Here is a 6,000-nt window from a genome sequence, read left to right on the forward strand (position 1 = left end):
GATCCTTAGAGCTGATTGAACCAAATGTTTGGTTAAAGGAAATAGAGAAGGCATTTGCCTTAGTGAAAGTAAAGGAAGAACATAAGGTTGAGTTTGCAAGTTACTATTTGAAGAATGAGGCCACCTATTGGTGGGAGATGGTGAAGACATTGGAAGGTACAGATGTTATTACTTGGGAAAGGTTTAAGGAATTGTTTTTAAAAAAGTATTTTCCTCAGTTTATTCAAGATCAGATGGAGCTGAAGTTTTTAGAACTAAAGCAAGGAAACATGTCGGTGACAGATTATGAGAGTAAGTTTGAGGAATTGTCAAGGTATGTGCCGTCGTATGTGGATACTGACAGGAAGAAGGCTAAGAGATTCCAGTAAGGTTTGAAGCCATGGATCAGAGGGAAGGTAGCCATTTTTGAATTGGATACCTATGCAGGAGTGGTACAGAAGGCTATGATTGCGGAGACAGAGAGTGAGATGTCACAGAAGGAGAAGGAAAGCAAGAAAAGGAGATTTGAAGGGAATGAGGGTCAGTCACAACCAGGGAAGTTTCCAAATTTTAAGAAGGGCAAGTTTCAGCCAGGGAGAAATTTTAATTTCAAGAGAAAATGTAGGCGACGAAGGCCAGGGCAACCGTCCAGTTAATGCAAATCAGCCAAATCAGTTGAGAGTAACTTTTCCACATTGTCAAGTATGCGGGAAGAAACATGGAGGAGTTTGTAATAAGTTAAATGTGGTGTGTTTCAAGTGTAACCAGAAAGGGCACTATTCAAGGAAGTGCCGAAATCAGCCAGCAAAAGAACCAGCAAGTAAGGATCAGCCTATCCGAAATCCAGCAGTGAAGGTTCCAGCCATTGGATTTACGTGCTTTAAATGTAGAAAGCCAGGACATATAGCCAGGGATTGCAAGATACCAGCCCCAGTCAATAATACATTAAGGATTATGGGATCTACCCCAGCAGTGAATGAAACTCCAAGGGCTAGAGTTTTTGACATGTCTGTGAAGGATGCTATCCAGGATACGGATGTCATGGCAGGTACGCTTAATGTGAATTCTTTATGTGCCAAAGTGTTAATAGACTCGGGAGCAACTCGATCGTTTGTTTCACAAAATTTTTTTAGTAAGTTCAATTGTCCAATTGAGTATTTAAATGAAATAATGACTGTGGAATTGGCAAATCAAGAACGTGTAACTGTTAATCAAGTTTGTGGGAATTGTGAGATTGAGATTTCTGATAGTAAGTTTTGTGTAGATTTGATACCGTTTAAGTTAGGAGAATTTGACGTTATCTTAAGAATGGATTGGTTATCTAAGCACGATGCCCAGATAGATTGTCGAAATAAGAAAGTAAGCAGGTAAAGAAATTCTTAACGATGATTCAAGCGAAGAAGTTACTCCAGCAAGGATGCGAGCATTTTGTGGTATATGTGATTGACAGAAGTCAGGAGCCAGCAAAACTTGAAGATATTCCAGTAGTGAATGAATTTCTAGACGTGTTTCCCGACGAGTTACCAGGACTTCCTCCAGATAGAGAAATTGAGTTTGCAATCGACTTAGCACCTAAAACAGCACCGGTATCCAAGGCCCCGTATAGAATCACGCCTGTTGAGATGAAAGAGCTAGCGAAGCAATTGCAAGAGCTGTTAGAAAAAGGAGTAATCAGACCCAATGTATCCCCGTGGGGAGCCCCGGTATTATTTGTCAAGAAGAAAGATGGAAGCATGAGACTGTGCATCGACTATAGGGAGCTCAACAAGCTTACAATCAAGAACAAGTATCCGTTACCCAGAATTGACGATCTATTTGACCAATTGAAGGGAGCCAAGTTTTTCTCCAAAATTGACTTAAGATCGGGATATCATCAACTGAAGATCAAGCCAGAAGATATACCAAAGACAGCTTTCAGAATAAGGTATGGACATTATGAATTTTTAGTAATGTCATTTGGATTGACCAATGCCTCGGCAGCGTTTATGGACCTGATGAATAGAATTTTCAAGGAGTATTGGACAAGTTCGTTATTGTGTTTATAGATGATATTTTGATTTATTCAAAAATGGAAGAGGATCATGCGGAACATTTGAGAACAGCTTTGGAGATTTTAAGGAAAAAGGAGTTATATGCTAAATTCTCGAAGTGTGAGTTTTGGCTATAGGAAGTTCAGTTCTTAGGACATATAGTCAGTAATGAAGGGATCAAAGTAGACCCAGCAAAGATTGAGGCAATTACAAACTGGGAAAGACCGAGAACACCCACCGAGGTAAGAAGTTTCTTGGGATTAGCGGGATATTATCGTCGATTCGTTCAAAAATTTTCAAGGATTGCAACACCATTGACGAAGCTTACACGGAAGAATGAAAAGTTTATATGGAATGACAAGTGCGAAGAAAGTTTTCAGAAACTAAAGCAACGATTAATCACAGCACCTGTTTTGTCACTTCCAGACGATCAAGGGAATTTCGTAATTTATAGCGATGCTTCTCATAAAGGACTAGGATGCGTTCTTATGCAGCACGATAAGGTGATTGCGTATGCGTCAAGGCAATTGAAATAACACGAACAGAAATATCCTACTCATGATTTGGAGCTAGCAGCCATAGTTTTCGCTTTGAAAATTTGGAGACATTATCTGTATGGAGAAAAGTGTGAAATTTACACAGATCGTAAAAGTTTGAAGTATATATTCACACAAAAAGAACTTAATATGAGGCAAAGGAGATGGTTAGAATTAATCAAGGATTACGATTGCTCGATTAATTATCATCCCGACAAAGCGAACGTTGTAGCAGACGCGTTGAGTCGGAAGGAAAAGTTAAATGTGTTATCAGTACCTGAAGAGATATATAAGGAATTTCAGAAACTGAAATTGGAGATTAGAGTTTGCAAGCCTAAGGAAGCGAAAGTGTATAGTATGACTTTCCAGCCGGAATTGTTAGAAAAGATAAAGAAATGTCAGGAAAATGTAATGGATCAAGATATAAATCATTTGGTAGGTGAGGAATTGTGCACACAGAAGGATGATCAAGATATTCTGAGGTTTTCTTCAAGAATTTGGATTCCACCGGTGACGGAGCTAAAGAATGAAATTTTACAGGAAGCTCATAATTCAAGGTATTCAATCCATCCAGGAAGTACCAAGATGTACAGAGATTTAAAAGAGAATTATTGGTGGCCAGACATGAAGAGGGAAATTACAGAATGGGTTAGCAAATGTTATACATGTCAGATAGTTAAAGCAGAGCATCAGAGACCAAGTGGATTACTACAGCCATTGCAGATTCCAGAGTGGAAGTAGGAACATATTTCCATGGATTTCATAGTTGGATTACCAAGGACAAGAGCTAATCATGATGCCATTTGGGTTATAGTGGACAGACTTACCAAGTCCGCTCATTTTCTGCCTATTAATGAAAGATTTTCGCTCGATAAGTTAGTCCATATGTACTTAAAGGAAATTGTAGTTCGTCATGGAGTTCTTGTGTCTATCGTATCTGATCGAGATCCAAGATTTAATTCAAGATTTTGGAAAAGTTTTCAAGAATGTTTAGGAACAAGATTGAATATGAGTACGGCTTATCACCCCCAGACGGACGACCAAAGTGAAAGAACGATCCAGACAATCGAGGACATGTTGCGTGTTTGTGCTATTGATTTCAAAGGAAGTTGGGACGAGCATTTACCTCTCATAGATTTTTCTTAAAACAACAGTTATCAGTCCAGTATTGGGATGCCACCCTATGAAGCCCTTTATGGATGCAAGTGTAGATCTCCAGTATATTGGGACGAAGTAGGAGAACGCAAAATACTTGGACCTGAATTGGTGCAGCAGACAAAGGAAGTTGTTGAAGTAATTCAGAAAAGATTGATAGCAACACAAGACCGTCAAAGGAAATATGCAGACCAGTCAAGGAAAGACATGGAATTTGAAGAAGGAAGCTTGGTATTACTGAAAGTATCACCGTGGAAAGGACTAACGAGATTTGGAAAGAAAGGAAAGCTGAGCCCAAGATATGTCGGACCTTTTGAGATTCTAAAGCGCGTTGGAAAAGTAGCTTACGAGTTGGCGTTACCTCCGCACATGGAGCACATTCACAATGTTTTTCACGTATCAATGCTTAAGAAGTATAATCCAGACTCCAGGCATGTAATAGAATATAAGCCAATAGAGCTTCAGGCAGATTTATCATATGTAGAGAGTCCGATAGAGATTCTAGAGGAAAGAGAGAAGGTATTGAGGAATAAAGTGTTAAAGCTAGTAAGAGTGTTACGGAGAAACCCAAAGGTTGAAGAGTCAACCTGGGAGTTAGAAAGTGATATGATAGAAAAGTATCCTCATTTGTTTTCTTAGGAGATTCTGAGGACAAAATCCTTTTAAGGGGGGAGGATGTAATATCCAGGATATATCGTGTAATTATATTTGCTAATAAATAATTATTATATATGTTCACTATCTATTCTATGAATTATTTTTGAAGTGTTAAATGTGTTTGGATGTTTAAAAATATTATTAATTGAGTATTTTGATTTTTATATGTCCAAAATAAAATATAGATAATTGTCATATCTTCCTAATTATTTTTATGTTGATTTATGAATTTATAAGAATCATATGAAATTTATAAAATCTTTTTCCGGGTATTTAAAATCTATTTTATAAAAACGGGAACTAACCGACGTCATCCGTTGTTACGTTTTTGGAACCCGAAACTCTTCCGAGTACTCCTTCCTAACCTAATTGCAATATTCAGAGCATTTTCCATGTTTCGACTTTTTTGATTTGGTGTACGGTTTGTCCTGCGCGGGTCCCGACGCAACTTTTTCGATACAATATTCGTTTCGGTAAATCAATAAAACTCGTATTTTCGATAAACGGGAGCTTTTTATTAAACTATCCTAATTATCACCTCGTAGTACGTGTAACTAGGCGCTGAGACCAAGATCGCAGTTCAAATTGTACTGGTTTGGATAATTATCCCGAAAACCGATACCGGTTGGATCAGTTTTTATAATAAACGTACCGTTTTATATCCGGAATGATCCAACGGGATACTAATTTTCCGTAATTATAAATAGCCTTTTCTCGTATTTTATTTCGTATCAAAATTATTTGCAGACAGTTAATTATATAATTTTCCAGAGAAAAACCCTATATTCATATAATCTTCCAAAAATCAAACAGCAAAACGAAGGTGTTATTGATCTCTGTTTTCAAAGCTCGAGTACTCAATCCAAAGGTCTTGAGGTGTTCTATCAGATTCTGTGTTCCAAATCACTGCAGAAATCAAGGTTTATTTTCTGAAAATTTATTTATTTTCGAATTATTTTTATTAAAAATATGAATTTTTGTTCGGATGATTGTTTGTATGATTTGATGATTGCATGTTGTAGAGCTTGTTTTCCTGATGATTTTCATATGTCATACGTCTGATTTAAAGTTCAATAACATGCTCAAAAGTGGGTTTAATTCTCGAATTTTAAAATTAGGGTTTATAACCCGTATGAATGTTTTCAATTGAAATTTGGGGCTTTTTGATTTAGGGGTTATTAGCTGTTGATTTATAGTGGGTTATGTTCCTTATGAAATTTGCAATCGATTGGTATATAGCTCCTTAACAGAGGATGCTTGAATCGTAGGGAGTTGTCTTTTTAAGTTTCCGATGTTTCGCCGGAAACCGGCAATATTCTTGGTCAATTTCCGGCCAAATATGGGGTTATTTGAATGATTTCATTGCATGAATAAGTTCCTGGTTGTCTGTAGATGTGATCTGGAGCTTGTGGTGAGGTGAGGGTGCCAGAATCGTGTTCTCCGGCCACCCCTGTATTTTCCGGTGACAGGGGTTGATAAATTGCAGTTTGGTACCTTATCTTTTGGGGAAGAAACAGTTAAGTCCCTGAGGTTTCCAGAACTTGCAAATTTTGGATTCCTGTTTTAAAAATATTTAAAAATCATATTTCCTATGTATTTTTATTATAAAAATTCTTTTTTAATTTCTGAAAATTCCAAAAATT

This window comes from Apium graveolens, chromosome 1 (genome assembly GCF_009905375.1).
Source record: "Apium graveolens cultivar Ventura chromosome 1, ASM990537v1, whole genome shotgun sequence".
In the NCBI taxonomy this organism is placed as follows: Eukaryota; Viridiplantae; Streptophyta; class Magnoliopsida; order Apiales; family Apiaceae; genus Apium; species Apium graveolens.